This window comes from Phoenix dactylifera, chromosome 14 (assembly GCF_051530095.1).
Source record: "Phoenix dactylifera cultivar Ajwa chromosome 14, Ajwa_hap1_PhDact_Kaust_v1.1, whole genome shotgun sequence".
NCBI lineage: Eukaryota > Viridiplantae > Streptophyta > Magnoliopsida > Arecales > Arecaceae > Phoenix > Phoenix dactylifera.
Window position 1 is genome coordinate 10,394,866 of NC_143203.1, and position 18,742 is coordinate 10,413,607.

Below are 18,742 nucleotides of genomic sequence, written 5' to 3' on the forward strand. Positions count from 1 at the left end.
ATATTAGATAAAATATGAACATGAATTTAAAAAATAATCAAAAAATTAGCTAGTATCTTAGTAGAACTTGTTAAGTACGAAAATGTTACATCAGGCTCTAAAATAACCTCAGCTAAAAAAAAATGGAGAAAAGAGATGTAGAAAGATATTTAGTTTTGAGAGTTGCACATGCAGTTATACCATATAATGAGAGAAAGAGGAAGTTATGTGAACCTGTGTCTGTGCTATTTTGTGCAACTGTTCATAAAAGCATCCTATTTTTTGTGTGGACATAGTTCATAAAAGCATCCTGTGTCTATTGAACAACAGGTAATCCTTAGGTACAACAAAAATATTTCATCACCAGCAGGGCAACATAATATTGTGGAGCCACTAAACAAAATCTCTTTTCACACCATTCCTTGAGAAAAGACAGAACTGTTTTCTCTGGTAAACTTAAGACAGAAATGCTCAGCAAGCCAACAAAAGTTAAATTCATTTCCTACACCAGTCAACTCAGTTAAAACCACCTACATAAATTTTTGACTTCTATCAGAACTTCTGGTAATGTCAAGAGCTCCAAATTCCTCTTTGGCCTCTTTTTTTTAAAAAAAAACAAGTCATGCATTAGGAGTGCGTCAGAGTTTGTGCTTTCCCTCTTTCTTAAAAGAACAATAAAACAATAAGAGCATATGTTCAAGTGGCAGAAATAGCTAACAGATGTACATGAAGTTGTGGTCCAAAAATGCAGAAGAAAATGGAAAACATATAATTTTGTGTAATTACATATTTCTACTCCATATCTAAAGCTACATAATTTTTCGGAAGTATTGCTTATGGATGTGAACTTTTCAGGGTGAAACAAGTAAATTTTTCTCAATTAGATTTCTCCGGTTCTGCCCAAGCTAATTAATATCCAGTAGATAAATGTCCAAAACAAAATAGCTTCATACATACTGATCATTCACAAGAGGCAAAAGAGGCTGTACAAGAAGCAACAAGTATAAGATTCATAAGTTTGACCTTTCTTAGTTTAAAGAAATAAATAAATTCAAAATGAGTAGTCAGTGATGTCGACCATATCCTGATAAAAATTTTATGTCACATTTGGATGCCAAAAGGAGTTGGACAGACAATGACTGATTGAGAAAGAAATCTGAAGATTTATCAGACAAGTAGTGGGGTGATTCTAACAATGCTTGCAGATATTTGGGTAATTTTGCAGAGAAATTATGGATATAGATTTTTAAAGAATTTTCAATAGCCAATTGATTAGTGGTTTCATGTCTCATCATGTGTGGAGGCAACATTACAGCCAAAGAATGAAAGAAGTAACATGAATAGGGTACGAGTTTGTTTTCCAAGCCTTATCATAGTAAACACAAATTTAACTACCAAATGAAGAAAAAAAAAGACACAAGCTTCACATTCTAAAATTAAGAACTATATGAACTGGCCTCTAAATCTCTCATCTAAAACTTCTGCTGTAATTCAACTGCAATATTTATCCCTCTACCTTTGGAAAGCTACAGGACCCCTTCTTGACAACCCTTATCCTGAGTCTTTGTTTCTCTCAAATTTTCCTTCCTATCAGTTATCTCTAAACCACTTATATAACTTTGTAACCCTATTCAAATCTCTATGCATCACTAATGTCCATTTTTTTTTAGGTGCTTAGATGGATTCGTAAACCAACAAAAATGCAGAAACAAAGGAAAAAAAAATTGCATGCAGTGAAGTTCTAGATGAATAGGAACATATATTTTCCCATATGCACTCAGAAAATGCACACGAGACTATAAGCAAAAGTATGCAATTGGTCTTATCTTCATAACAGCATCAGCTCAGGTTGGTTTATGTCAAGGATGTTACTGTAGTAGATATCATCAACTAAATGGCATACTATCATGCAACAATTTCAAACCAAAAGCACCTTGGCTCTGTATATTTTAAGCTTCAGGAGCATGTTTTCTGCTTGCTTATGATGTACCGATGTTCAATTAATTGGTGCTTACAAGATGCTTAAAATACAGGCAGCAGAGTGAGGTGATAGTAAAGACTCTTCAGTTTTGGTTTAAAAATGTCACATCGATCATATTCATTTGTGCTTTGCTCATCTAAAAGAAGGGATAACTAGAAAGCAATTTCAAACTTTTTTCTTTTATAAATTTCTATGTTGGACTCAATTACAAATTTTAGAGCTAAGGACAAAAATGTTGATTATAAATCTTGTTAGAAGTTGTGGTCATGAAATGATTTCACAATGATTTGATCAGTCCAATGTACAATTCTGGTAATTTAAAACATTTTAAACATATAATCCTTTCTGAAGGCACTAAAGTATTCCCCTTTTCCCACCCCCTATACCATAAGGTCTTGACATATACAAATAACGTTTAAACAAAAAAATCATATACATGATACATAAGTACATTTTAAAGCATGGATGAGAAACCTATGTTTTGAAAAATGATACATCAGTACATGAGACACTCACCAAAAGAAGCAATCTATCCTTTCTTGGCATTAACGAATGATAACAACACAAATGAGAACGAACCAAAATTTTGAATGTTTTGAAAAATGATAAATGATGTTTGATATAAAAAAAAAAAAGATAAATGATGTTTGATATGTATAAAAGAAAAGATAAATGACATTTGGTTACCACCCAAAGTTCAATAAATAACATATATAGGATGATAATATATTCGACAACAATCGACCTAAAACTATAGACTTCAGTACGTTAGCAATAAAATAACACCAAAAATCCAAGAGAACAAATGAAGATAATTTTTCAAATATATATAAGTCAAAGCATATTGAGCTTTCTTAAGCCACTATTCTTCTGTCTCTTCTCCCATTCTCCCAACCATAAATAAATTCCATGCCTAAGAATATGGCCAGAATTCCGATAACAATCCAAACCAGAGCATTTTCCAAGAAAACTCCGCAAGCCTAAATCTCTCACCATGTCAAACTCGTACAAAAAGATCCCACGCACATTTCCCATTCCAATCTTTCGAGTCACAAATCCACCACTGCTTATGGAAATTCCGAGAAGAATAAACAAATAAAAAAAAATCAAACCTCCAATTACCCAATAAATCCATCTCTATATCCATCCAGTTCTTCAACAATCCGGCATTCCCCATGTTCCCCGGCTTCGTAAAAGAAAATCCAACCGGAAAAATGGAAACTTTAATCGATTTAAAGCCTTATTCAAAGAAGAAACATGGAGAAAAGCTACACTGGAGATCAATTTCTAATGAGAGAGAGAGAGAGAGAGAGAGAGAAGAAGGCCTTACCGACGACATGATCGACGACAAGAGACACTCGGAAGCCCAAAAAGATCGAGAGAGAGGGGGGACGAGAACGAGTCTCGGGAGGACGCGAAAACGGGAAAGGAAGGGAGCCGGGGGACAAGAAAACGACGAGACGCCGTCCGCCTTGATGGCCGCGTGGCCGCAGCGGAAAAAACCGTGTCTTTTTATGAGTAATGCTGGAGAAAAACAAATTTTGTTAGGCAAAAAACGGTCGGGCATTTATGTTATTTATGTTATTAGTTTTCCATGTACCAGGAAAAAAAGAAAAATGAAAACAAGGATTAGTTTTCAAACCGGTTGCAGCGATAAGAGGTAATGGACGAGCACATGGAGTTGCCATTCTTTTCTTTTCTTTTTTTTCTTTTTCTCTTTTTTCTTTTTTTTTTTTGATAAAAGCAGCTACTCATTTCATATAACTCTAATGTGAGTACACCCTGCCAGATCACGGAAAAGTAAAAAATACAGAGGAGGGACGTCTAATGCGAACGTCCAAAGAAAATCTCCGGAATGCCGAGCAACAAAGGAGGCGACCCAGTCTGCTGCCCTATTCGTTTCCCTAAACACGTGTACCACCTGAACATTGCCGATCAACTGAGCCATCATGCGAGTCTCCCGAACGAGGGGATGACCATCCCCATACCGATCCGCCCCCCGGAGCCAATCGATAACCACAGATAAGTCTTCCTCGAGGTAGACCCGCTCCACGCTAAGTATCTGCTTTGTATAAGATATACCCTCCCAAGCTGCCCGCAGCTCTGCCCCGACCACTGTAAGTTCTAGCATGTGCCGCCATCCTGCAGCAATTATCCTACTATGGTAGTCCCCGATCACAAATCCAACCCCTCTAGTCACACCATCCACTGACCGACTACCGTCGAAGTTTACTTTGAGATAGCCAAGAGGTGGGGGTACCCAAGAAACAAGGGCAAACCGAGGTGCTGAAGCAGCATGAGGAGTACCCCAGATGTCCCTAGCTATCCTAGAAGAAAATCCGATGGTAGCCGCAATAACCTTCCTCGCGTATAGCGTCGCTCTGTCTACCACCATCCTCGAAGACGACCTCCTCCCTTCAAACAGACTGGCATTCTAGTCCAACCAGATATAGTAGGACAAGTATGCCACAAAAATCCCTGCCTCAACAGATCTAGAACTCCGCGTGGAAACTCTCAGCAGATGAATCATGTCCTGCACAGATACCATAGAGTTGGGTAGTGGGACCGGTGACCTCCTCCATATCTCTCGGGCTCTGGAGCACTGTAAAAGAATATGCTCGGTCGCCTTCTCGATATCTGCACACTCCTCACAACACTGAGAGACCTCCATGCCACGCCGAACTAACAAGCTCCTGGTCGGAAGGCAGCCCCAGGCCACCTTCCAGATGAATAGTGTCACACGGGGATGAATCCGCAGCCTCCATATCTAACCACCCTCAATCTGACGAGCTGGCTCTCTATTGATCAGAGCGTAAAGATCTCTAGCTTGAACCTGCGACAGTCATGTCGGCATCCATACTAGCTTGTCATCCCCCCCGATGGGGATCGGAAGAGTCATAACCGACTCCGCCAACTGTTTCCCAAAAGCCTCCAGGATCAATTCCTCCCTCCATCGACCCCCCTCTGAAACCAATAGCTCGCTAACCCTGCAGCCTGCTAATCTCGTCGAGTCCACCATGGTCGGCATGTGACGGATCGGCAGCTCGGTCATCCAACTATCCTCCAGCACATCAATAGAACAACAATCACCAATGATCCATCTGATCTCCGAAAGCACCACCATAGCTCTGGCACACATCTCCCTCCAGACCAGAGAGTGGTGATGACCAACACGCACACCGGGTACCAAGGCGCAATACTTGGCCCTCATCAGCGAAGACCACATACTCTCGGGTTCAAGCATAATCTAACCGCGTGTCTAGCCGCTAAGGCCTCCCGCCTCGCCACTAGGGATTGCACCCCGAAACCTCCGTAGCTAGTCGGCTGGCACACAACATCCCATGCTATCAAGTGGACACCACCTCTGTCACTGCTCCTCCCCCAAATAAAGTTCCTGAATAGCTGCTCAAGGGACCTCAGGACTGTAACTGGGATGATGGCGTTGGAGAGTAGGTAAATAGGGACCGAGGTAAGAACTGATCAAACCAGAGTGATCCTACCCTTCATATAAAGTGTATGCATCTGCCAACCCTCTAATCTGTGCCTGATGTTGAGCTCAAGGAAAGTACAATCCCTACTCCGCAACCGCTGGCCCGAGAGTGGGACCCCCAAGTATATCATCGTACCCTCCTGCTCTCCCACCCCTAGGATCTACAATATAAAGTGCCTCACCGCCACTCTAGTCTTTGGGTTGAAAGTAATAGCTGACTTGGTCAAATTGACCCACTATCCCGATGCTACACAATAATCTGAAGAATCTGACATATTACCCCGGCCGCCTGCCGCGACGACCTGGCTAGAAGCAAACAGTCATCAACAAAAATCAAGTAGGAGATCGGAGGGGCCCCCACCACCGGTCTGTAGACCTCCAACTCTTGAGTAGCCACTACCTGCCGTAGGGATCTAGACAATGCATCTGCACAAATAATGAACAATAGCAGAGAAAGGGGGCAACCCTAGTGCAACCCTCCGACGACACAAAGAAACGGGACGGTGTGCCATTCACCAAAATAGCAAAGAAAGGAGCACGAATGCACATAACCCATCTAACCATGTCTCATAAAATTCGAACCCCTGTAGGGACTGCTGCAAAAAATCCTATCTCATCTTGTCATAGGCCCTCTCCATGTCAAGCTTGATCCCTATCAAGCTTCTCCTCAACGAAGCCCTACTAAGATCAAACATAAACTTCTAGGCAATAAGCACATTATCAGATATACTCCATCCCTCCAAAAAAGCCCCCTGCTCTAGGCTAATAAGCCTAGGAAGAACATCTCTCAACCTAACGGCGAGGATCCTCGCCGTAGCCTTGTACAAGGTCGTACAAAGGCTAATCGGACAATAATGACTCGGCTCCTTGGCGTCCTGCCACTTCGGTATCAAAATGATGAAAGTCCTCTGCCAATCTACTGCCATCACTGTTGTACTGAAAAACTATTGTATGGCCGCCGTCACATCTCGTCCTACTATCATCCAATATCTCTGGAAAAACAAGGTGCGAAGCCATCCGGCCCTGGAGCCTTTTCCCCCTCTAGGGACCTCACCGCCTCTCTATGTGGAGTGATTGATTATAACCCTATTTGATTTTGATGAGCTCAAAGCATTTGAGTATATCTTATGTTATACTGATGAATTCAATCTAGTGTTTCAGTCAAATACTTGTAAATTTATGGTTAAGTGTCTCTAGTTTGGTTCAATACATTTTGGATAAGTAAAGAATTCAATTTGAACCAAAGTCTGAGACTCGAGTCGACTCCGGAAGATTACGAGTCGACTCCAAGCGTATCAGAAGCACTGGCACAAGCTCGAGTCGACTCCTGGACATTAAGAGTCGACTCCGACTGAGAACAGACAGCTGGACAGAAAGATTCATCTCAGAACCTGTCAACGAGTCGACTCTTGAAGAATTCGAGTCGACTCCAATGCTTGCCGAGTCGACTCCAGAGTAGTACGAGTCGACTCCAGGGAGTAACAGACAGAAACACAGAGAAGCTATTTTGGACTCTAAGAGCCGAGTCGACTCCCGAAGAACTCGAGTCGACTCCGATGGTTGGCAGGTCGACTCCTAAGGAAGCGAGAGTCGACTCCCAGAGAAATACAAGGCAAAAAGTCAGAGAGCCAATTTCGGACACTGAGAGCCGAGTCGACTCCCGCAAAGTCCGAGTCAACTCCGAGGCAATGCAACCCCAAAGACAGAAGACGATATTTTCATCTCTGAGAGGCGAGTCGACTCCAAGACAGTTCGAGTCGACTCCAAGGCAGCGCAACCCCAAAAGACAAAAGACTGTTTTTCGGATACTAAGAGCCGAGTCGACTCCGAGACAGTTCGAGTCGACTCCGAGACGGCACAAGTCAACAGACAGAAGATCGGGAGTTCGGGCTCTGAGTGCCGAGTCGACTCCCAGAATATCCAAGTCGACTCAAGTGAGCAAATTTGAAAGCAACTTCTCTGGATTTCTTAGAACGAGTCGTCTCCAAAAGTGCCAGGTCAGCTCCAGACATTGGAGAGTCGACTCCAGGTTCAGTCGAGTCGACTCCAAGTCAAGACAGCACTTTAATTCAAATCCAGAACAGTTGTCGAGCCGTCTCCAGAAAAGCATGAGTCGACTCCTGCAACAGGCGAGTCGACTCCAGATCGCGCGAGTCGACTCCGATCCCAATGGAAACATTGTCAGGAGTTGCAGAATGTGCAGAACGGCTAGTAATCTGGGTCTAACGGCTAGTTTTCTTGGGGAATGGCTTAAATAGCCACAGAGAACTGTAGCAAAGGAGGGAAGTGACATTCCATTCAAAGAAAACAAGTAATCTCCACCTACCAAAGGATTTCAAAGGGAATACACGTGAAAGAAGGAAGAGAGGCATTAAACTCCATCCAACCAACTCTTCCCAGCATTCAAGAAGTCTCCGTCAGTCATCAAATCTTCTAGACATTCACGTGGAGACTCCGAGTTCGAGAAGCCCTCCTCTACATCTTCATAAATCTGTTTGAGGGCTCCTAACTTCTCTCTTATTAATATCGCTGAATATCTGCTTGTTAAGAAGCTTCCTTTTTCTGTTTGTTTTCAAACCATTTGTTTCTTACTTGATTCAATCAGAGGATTGAATCAAGGGTTGTAAGGTTTGTTGGTGAGCCTAGGTTAAAACCAACGGTGTAAGGGTTTGATTGTGATCCCGAGAAAACAATTGGGTGGTTCTAGTCGGTGAGCCTAGGAAAACCGACCGAGTTCGTTGTGATCTCGTAAAACAACAAGTTGGGTTGTGAGCTTGTAAAACAACCGGCTGTAATCCGAGAGATTATAGTGAATTCCCAAGTGAGGCTTGGGGAGTGGACGTAGGAGAAAGGGTTAGCTCCGAACCACTATAAAATTGCTTGTGTTTGTGATTGCTTCATTGTCTCTTACTTTCCCTTCATCCACTGCATATAGCAACTAATTAATCTACTCGCAAAAAGTTTTAATTAGTTACTCACAAAGCTTTTAATTGCAATAATTATTTTAAAACCCAATTCACCCCCCCTCTTGGGTTGTCTATCTGGGCAACAAGTGGTATCAGAGCCGGAACTCTTTTACCAAAAGAGTAAAAGATCAAAATGACAACCCCATTTGGATCTTCTCATATTGAGGGCCAGTCCACCCATAGACCTCCATTCTTCAATGGATCCGACTACTCATATTGGAAGGCTAGAAGCACAAGACTATGAGATGTGGACCACCATACTGAATGGACCATACATCCCATCAATTTTTGTAGAGGTTGTTACTATACCCAAACTTGAAAAGGATTGGGATAAAAATGACATAAGGAAGGCACAACTAAATGCCAAAGCAATGAATGTGCTTTATTGTGCTTTAGACCGAAATGAATTCAATAGAGTCTCTACTTGCAATTCTGCAAAAGAGATTTGGGATAGACTTGAAGTGACCCACGAGGGCACAAATCAAGTAAAAGAATCTAAAATAAATATATTAGTTCATAAGTATGAATTATTTAAGATGGATTCCAATGAAACTATCACTTGCATATTTACTAAATTTACTGACATTGTCAATGGCCTAAAAAGCCTTGGCAAAAATTATACTAACAGTGACCTTGTCAGGAAGATTCTTCGTTGTTTGCCAAGGTCATGGAAAGCCAAGGTAACGGCAATCCAAGAGGCCAAGGACTTAAACAAGCTGCCACTCGAGGAGCTTCTTGGATCCCTCATGACGCATGAGCTAACAATGAAACAACACAGTGAAGAAGAGTCCTCTCACAAGAAAAAGGTAATAGCCCTCAAATCTGTTTCTACTAACAAAGATTTATCTTGCAGCAGCAGCAGTGAAGAGGAAGACAATGAGGGAGATGATGATGAGGCTCTTCTCGTGCGTAAGTTCAGAAAATTTATCAACCGAAAGAAGTCCTTTTATCAAAGGAGAGGCCCCTCAAGTTCCTATTACAAGGATAAAGGTAAGGAAAGGAAAAATGAGGGAATCAGATGCTACGAATGTAAGAAGCCGGGACACTTTAGAGCAGACTGTCCTTTGCTCAAGAAGGCCAGCAAGTACAAGAAAAAGAAGGTCCTCGTCTCCACCCTATCGGACTCCGATACATCATCATCATCATCGGATGAGGAACAAGAAGAAAAGGCCAACCTATGTTTTATGGCAAACGACAATGAAGAGTGTCTTGCAGCCAAGGTCGACAAAAACTGTTGGTACTTGGATAGTGGCTGCTCAAGACACATGACGGGTGACAAAGACCAATTCTTCACCCTTGAGCCTAAGAAGGGAGGTGCTGTGACATTTGGAGACAATAACCAAGGTCACATCATTGGTATAGGTAAAGTACAAATCACCCCTTCAATCTTTATTTGTTGACCCCCTAATGGATTTTGATGAACACAAAATACTAGAGTATAATTCCCTTTATCTTAACAATTTATTTGAGGATTTCAGGTGTTTAATTAAGAATATTGTTAAGAAATGTCTAGGCAAGTTCCCATATTTTTCAAGGATTTATTGAAGAATTTTTGAGATGAAGAAAACAGATCAGGGACAGCCGAGACGTCTCCGGTTTGTCACAGAGACGTCTCTGGCACGAATAGGAAGAATTGGCACGTCTGGAGACGTCCCCGGCACCTGGCGAGGCATCCCGCAGGGTCGGAGTCGACTCCTGACTCTGCGGAGTCGACTCTCTCAGAGGCGGCAGAAAGATCGATTTCAAGGGATGCGCCCGAGTCGTCTCCGAAGGACGCGGAGTCGTCCCTACGCATAAAAAGCAAACTTCCCGAGACGTCCCCAGAAAGCGCGGAGTCGACTCTCTCAGGGGATTCCAGAGGACTTGTTTTTTGGTGATAAAACTGCAGAGTCGTCCACGACGTCGCGGAGTCGTCCCCATGCAAAAAGCGCAAACATCCCGAGACGTCCCCGTAAAGCGCCGAGTCGACTCCAAACAACGTCAAAAGAAATTTTATACAGCCGAGACGTCTCGCGTTGAAGCGGAGACGTCTCCGGAGCGCCTGGGACGCGATTGACACACTTTTGCAGGTTTGTTTGAATTTCAAACGGCTATATTTTTGTGTCTAACGGATCTATTGCTTTTTGGGCTATAAAAGGGAGCTTCTAAGTGCCTTCCAACAACTTCTCACCAACCAAACACAAGATCATTCAAGAGAGAAGAAAGAGAAAGAGGTTCAAGGGAGTTAGTGCTTTCAAGAGGAGAAATCAAGTGCATTCAAGCTTTCCCATCTGATTTCGTGCTCATCTACTCACTCCCACTTGGCAATCAAAGCTCGCATTCAAGCCAACGTGATCCACATCGGAAGAACCACCATCATCCACGCTTCCAACGGCAAAAAGGGTTCTTCCGATTTTATTGTTTCTCATTGCTATATTTGCTTTCATAAGAGCTTTTAAATCTTTGTAAAACGTTTGAATATTGAGCTTGTTTCAGTCAAGGGACTTGGAACAAGGGATAGGCGTCCCAAGCCTAAGTTAAAATTGGGGGATTGTAGGGTTCGTTGTTAGCCCGGGGTAAAACAACGAGTTGGGTAGTTCACTCGAAAAACTACCGGATTGTAGGGTTCGTTGTTAGCCCGGTGTAAAACAACGAGTTGGGTAGTGCACTCGCAAAACTACCGGACTGTAATCTGGAGGATTATAGTGAAATTCCCAAGAGGTCTTGGGGAGTGGATGTAGGTACTGGGGTGCACTGAACCACTATATGTTTGTTGTGTTTGTGATGCTTTTTGTCATTGTCTAACTTGCTCACTTACTTACTTAGATAAATTGCTTGCTTAACTCTTATCCGCGCATCCTTTAGTTGCAAGCATATTCAATTTACTTAATCAAGTCTCATTCAATAAATCAAACTGTTGCTAAGTTTAAATTCCACTGTGCATCTATACAACTTAGCATAATTAATTGAAAAGTGTTAGAAGTAGCCTAAAAGTTTTAAAAAACCCAATTCACCCCCCCTCTTGGGTTGTATCTACTGGGCAACAAGTGGTATGAGAGCCGGTGCTCTATAATTTCTTGCCTTGTGTTTTTGACCTAACCGTCAAAGAGCCAAAGATCATGACAACTCAAATAGATAGTTTTCTAGGAGAGGGACAATTAATTGATAGACCTCTACTATTTAATGGCATAAACTATACACATTGGAAAGCACGCATGCGCGTTTTCATACAATCGCTTGATTATAATTTATGGAGCATTATAGTCAATGGAACACACACAAACACTAATCATAATGAGAAAATGGCTCAACAAAATTCAAAAGCCATGAACCTATTATATTGTGCATTAGATAGGAATGAGTTTAATTGTATATCTTCTTGCATAACTGCTAAAGACATGTGGAATATGCTAGAGGCTAAATATGAAAGCACTAACATTTTTAGTGAATCTGAAATTAGCTCTAAAGAAAAAGAGAGACAAGGTGATATTGAAAACCTATGCCTTGTGGCACACAAGGATGAGGTATGTATTGAAATGCAAAGTGTCTTCTCTTCTGAATATAAAGTATATGATAAACTTGAAAATGATTTTACACTTGATGAGTTACATGATGCATTTCTTGATCTAATGAAAGAACATAAGAAACTCATTTGTAAAAACAAGAACCTGAAGAATGAAAAGAAAATCCTAGTAAATGAAACTGAAATCTTAATTAAGGAAAATAAAGAACTAAATCAGAAAAACCAACTTCTCACTGAAAGCCATGATAAACTTAAGAAAAATAATGAATTGCTTTCAGAAGATAACAAAAGATTAACTAAAGAAGTTGACAAATTAAAACCTGTTGTTAAAAGATTTACTTTGAGCTCTGAAAAGTTGAATCTAATGATAAATAATCAAAGAGCTGAATTTGATAATATTGGATTGGGATGTCAACCTTGGTACACCCAAAAATCTTTCAAGAATATATTTGTTAAAACAGTTTCTAATCATTTTAAAATAGATTCTTATAATGCTGATAAACAGGAACAAAGGTTATGCAAAATCTCTTCTGTTCCTAAATCTGTACATTACAAATTTGATAAACCTAAAAGGCAAAAACAGAAAACTGAAGGGTTATCTACCACTCATGTTAAATCCATGTTTGTTAAATTTAATAAGAAGATGCAGAAATACACTTCTTGTAGTCCTAAAATCTGCAAGCCTATGGACAAAATAGCTATTAAGAAAATATGGGTTCCAAAAGGAACAATAATAGCTAACCTGCAAGGACCCAAAAGAGCTTGGGTTCCTAAGTTGAAAATCTAAATATTTTCTGCAGGTGTGTCTAGCACTCAAGGCTCCAACAAAAGATGTTAAATTGGACATTGGGTGCTCTAGACATATATTAAAGAATGAAACTTAAAATATACTTAAGAAAAGTGACTAAAATGGAAGAAATAATGAAATTAGTAATTCTTGCATCCTCTCATACTAAAATTGTTTTATTAGTTGATTAAAACATAACTTGCAAGTATTAATCATTCTTTTCTTGTGATATAAGTGATATTTCTGATATGAAAAGAAAATATATCCAAATCACTCCATCTTTCTAGATTATGCTTTACTTATAGATGGATAATTTGGTAAATCAATTCTCCTAAGAATAACTCTATGAATTCTCTATATGCTTGACTGAGAGTTTTTATCCATGGCATTACTGTTCATTGATCATAGATATGAAAATGTGTACTTGGTATATCTTTGAATATATGCATTATAAATACTATGATCAAAGAATTCTTTTTGGCATATAAAATTAACTTATGCTAGTATGGACCTAATCTCAAAAGATCTTGTCATTGGTTTACTTAGATTATCTTCTGCAAGGTCAAAGTTTGCTATGCATGTTAACTAAGGAAACAAACAAGAATCAATTTCTAAATCTAAAGATGTTGTTTCCATCACTAAGTTTTCACAAGCTTACATTGGATTTGTTCTTGGCAAGTAAAATTAAAGTATTTTCTGCATTTGCTAAATCTTGTGAAAGGGATCAAATGAAAAAGGTTTGCAAACTATGAAAGTAAAAGAAGTATCATGGCATAGTCTTGAAAATCAATTTTTGTATTAAGTTGTGCATAGAAAATAATATTGAATACAATTGCTTCTGCACCATGAACACCATAAGTAAAATAGGATTAATAGAATCCTTGAAGAAATGAAAAAGGCAATGTTGTATGATAGTCATCTACTTAAATTTTTTTTGTTAAAAGCTATCATCATTGCTTGTCATATATATGGTTTCTATTAGATCTATTTTTGATGAAAACTCCATTTGATCTTCTGAAAAATAGAAAATGATCTGTTGCATATCTTTCATATTTTTCAGTAGTATATATTATGCTTGATATGGTTTCTTGAAAACAATGCCAAATCTGATAAAGATATTTCTATCTTTGGATATCATTCATCAAGCAATGCATATAGAACATTCATGAAAAGATTCTAGTTGTAGAAATATGAACTCATTTTATTCTTTATGAGACTAATGATTTATTATCAAGATACTAAAATTAAATTATATATGTATATGGTTAATCTTTTACATATAACAATCTGAAAACTTGTTAATAATTAGAACCAAATTGAGTTTTTCAGAAATACACTTAATGAAGTAAAATTGATGATTACTAAAAGACTAAATTAAGAAAAGATGAAATAGATCTTGATGAAATTCTTGCATGATTAGAAGTAAAGATCACCATTATCATTTGCTTGCTTTATGAGCTTTATATTCTATCAAATGAATGTGTAGAATGCACTCCTAGGTGCTTATTTTATTAAAGAAGATATATGTTAAATAACCACCATATTTGAAAACACTCATTACAAATATGGTAAAGCAATATATGATTTGGAACAAGCATCAAAAGCATGATATAAAAGTTTGAGTAACTTTTTGATAGAAAGTAATAGTGATAAATCTATGCATCAAAAAGAAGAATTTGTGATATCTTATTTGCTCAAAGTATACATTGATGATATCACTTTTTGGTTCTACAAACGAGGATTTATATGAAGATTTTACTAAGCTCATGCAAGGTGAGTTTGAAAAATGTATGATGAATGAATTAACATCTTCTCACAAACTCCAAATTAAGAGAAATAAGAAAGAGGATCTTCATTGACCAAAGTTAGTCCACAAGAAAACTCTTACAGAAGATTGGCATGAAGAAGGTATTCTATGACCTCATCTTGTAGAATTTGAAAAGAATGAGCAAGGTAGATCTATTGTTTTTAAAGCTGTATTGAAGCATGATAGAATACTTATTTTATCATACAGCTAGTAGACCAGATTGTATGCTCATTATGTGCAAGATTTCAATCTAACTCTAATGAATCATAATTTATTGATAACAAATAAATCATAATCTGAATTTTGATAGAAACAACTGTTTAAGATAAGTTGATTAAAACTTAGCTAGCGTGTCTTATTGATAATTATCTTAAGCAAATAAAATCTAAACTAAATTAATTTTGAAAATAAGAAATTGATTTGACCTTGATGAATCTTCCTATTGCCTCACATGCTTGTCCTTGAATCATCTTGGTTAATGAAACTATCTCTTTAGTTCAAGTGATATGTGCTTGCTTATACTTAGGCAATCTCTTGAGTAAAGTGACTCAACATTCAACTAGTGTCATATCTTGTATTGAGTCATCTAGTTAAAAATATGGTAGATGAATGTTTTGTATCTTGAAGAAACTAATGACTTTCTTTCAAGAAAGAAAAGGAGTTTGCAGGATCCTTGAGCAAGAAAATGGGAGATTTCAACTTGAAGGACACCTCCATAAAAGGTACAATAAATATTCACATGCAAACAAGAGAGAGGACTTTCTTTAGCCAAAAGGTTACACATAAGAAATCTAGTAGGTATTTGACTTGAAGAATGCAGAATGATTCGGTAATTTTAGATACCTCTCTCATAAATTAGCTGAGCAAAGTCATTAACTTAAATCTTACTATGGCATGATTAAAGTCTTTAATTATTAATTTCTTGATATCATGTCTATATATGTATTGATTGACTTGTGCTTTTAGAAATTGTTTCGTGGTTTACCCAAACTAAAATATATCTTTACCTATGTCATAACCATGAACTACATAAGTTTATACTTAGAATTTTGATTTAAAATGACTTGTGAGAAGCTATGAATTCTTGAGCATAATGAAAATGTGTTTGCATGATATACCTCTATATGATACATTTGATTATTTCTTTATTCTGCTCTTTTAAGAAAATTACTTGAGAATAACAAAAAGAAAGAGAGATAAAGGAGAGATAATGGATATTATTCAAGAGAAGTAAAATCTAAGTAAAGGCAAATACTCCAATCTTAAGAAAAAGCAAAACAAGCGTAATATATTCACCACATTTGTAAGACTTGTGTGAGCATTCTTTTGGAAGGATAAAATCCGTAATGAATTACACTTAAATAGAGGAAGAGTTTAAAGTAAATATTTTAATCTTTCTATATTGCTCATCATAGGGATGGTGCCAATGGGGAGGCTAGTGGTAGTACCCGGCACTATTTGACCCAACTATTCGGTGTAGGGCATATTAGGGACGGCACAAGAGGGAGGCTAGTGGTAGTACCTCGTGCCCCTTCCAACTCCACCGGATAGGGAGCAAATAGAGTATAGAGCATAAGAAAGTAAAAATGAATGACAAAGTAAATGAAAGTATATAAGAAGAATCAAGTCAAGCTTTAATCACTTGAAAACACATTTCAAGGATGAAATCAGTGCAAAATTATATTTAAATAGGGGGAGTTTATTTGAAAAGAATTGATTTTGATCCTTGACATTCTTTTTCTTATTATTTTAATGCATGACTTAACACATAATATATTTTGCATGTGGCATGATGTCTTGAATTATGAGTTCTCAATATTTTGTAATGCTCCATGCTTGGATAATTTGATTGAATATTTGAAATACTATATGAAGTTATTTTATGGTATTATTGAAAAGAAATTTTAAATTTGTCGTTCACAATCATCTTTGAAATCTGAAAGTTGAATAAATTTGTAAAAAGGAGAAGAGAAGTATATCTCTAATTAGGCAAAATGAATTGATTTTGTTTTATCTTTCAACTTGCCTAACCTTGGTATATAATGTTCTAATTCATACCAAAACTCAACATAAATACAAATATTCTGAATATGCTCTTATATGTTTGAAATATGTGTTTTCAATAGTAATGATTTAAGATGAGCTACAATGTGGAAGATACATATCTCAAATTATGATTTTGAAAGCCTCTATTGAAAATCTTTATGAAATTCAGAATCTGATTTTGTATAAAAGCTTAAACTCAATATGATTTCTAGATAAAAACTACAGTTTAAGAAAAATAGAGAAATTCTGATGCCTTGATTGTTTGCCCCGATACGCATCTGAAACATATCATTTCTTATCTTTAAAGTGTACTAATATTGGTCCAAATGATGTGTCTTTCGATGATCTTGATTGCAAACAAAAAAAAATTTTCTAAATATATGATTTTATTTTGATATTAAAAGATTTATTGTGCTTCATGTATACATTGCTGAAAAACTATGATTAAGAATTTGAGCTCTATAAATATATATACCTCAATGGTAATCTATATGTTTTTCTCTCCTACATTCTTAAAGACTTCCATCAGAATATATATAGAGTGAATGATCTTAAAGCTAGAAATATTTCAGCTCACTCAAACGATTCTAAAAGAAAGAAAATGTAAATGCTTTTGAAAGAAACTGAGCTTCAAATGAATCATTTTCTGATTAATATTTCTATACATTTTCTCTAAGATTAAGAGAAAGCATAACTTGTTCTTGAAGGATTAGAAAGAGTAATTGCTACAAATTTTGAATAATACTAGATTACTCTACATTCTCGATATCATAGAATTTCAGTTTTATTCACGTTTATCACTAAAATCTGAAATTCAACAATAGAAAAGAATGATTAAAGAAGAATGCATCTTTTGAGGGGGAGCTTTAGATATTCAGTATCTCATACCTTGATTTTTATGGATTGATTTTGATGAACCTCCTTATATTGCAAGACTTGTTTTAATTATATAATAAGTTTATACCTTGTGATGAGTTCTATAAAGGTTGTCTTATCTCAAACATTGAGTCTTATGAAAATAAGCTAAAACTTATAGAAAATATATATTTTTTTTTGAGATTGACAATTTTATTGAACATTATCTTCAAATTTTAAACTCTTAAATGGAATGATCAATTGAGGAGGAGAAAGAAAATCTCAGAAGGAGAGATCTTATGGAACTTAATCGCATAAATCTATAACTAAAGGAGAGAGAAAGCATACTAAATAAAAAGTGATCCTAATGCACTCCAATATGTATCATCTGAAATTTAAATCTGAAAATCTATGATACACCTTGAGGCTTGTTATTTGGTTAATATATCTTATGCATAAATCATGAACCAAATTGCAATTCAAACAGTTGATCTTAAGAGCCTCTAACTTAATGAAAAAGGGGGAGAATAATGTGTTGAATTTTCTTGAGTATCTCTTAGAAAACCAATTTTTGGAATTTACTGATGAGTTCTTATTGGCTTGTTCTCTAGAACTTCAATTTTTATGCCAATTCATTATTATATGTACCAAAATGTGTTTCCTTTTTAAAGGATTAAAGTCTTTATAAGAACCTTCAAAGCTTCGAATTTTATGTATGCTCTAAGATATATCATAAATTGCATGAATTCATATTTTTGGCATTTATGCCACAATATTTTTACACCATCAAAGAACTTTGCAATCATACTTAATATACTGCTCTTATACTCTGAAAATTAGTTAAATTGCTCTCATGTTGATAAAATACTTAATATATTGGGCAAAAGATCTTAAATGAACAAGCTTTCATACTTATTATTGAAGAGAGGTTAGATTTCCATTCGTGCTTTCCTTGAATATCATTTGTGGTACTTCTTGAATTAACTTAAGAAAGATTCCATCTACACTTGAGTTGAAAACTATCCTTGGAATCACATTAGATGTGCTCTCATCATAATTTGCTCTGAAATTATCCGAAATGGCTCTGATCTATGCTCATTTATCTTTTTCTAACATTATTGCCTTGAGCATTCTTATCTTTGTGCTTAATGTTTCACTATCTTTTTGATGTTGTCAAAAAGGGGGAGAAATATCTGAGTATATGCTCATAATGCTTTATGTGTTGCATTTACTCCAAGTTTTTGTCAAAAAGGGGGAGTAGAACCAATATGGAATGCAAAATGCAAAATTTAAACTCATACTTGAAATTTTAATTAGAATCAACAAAAT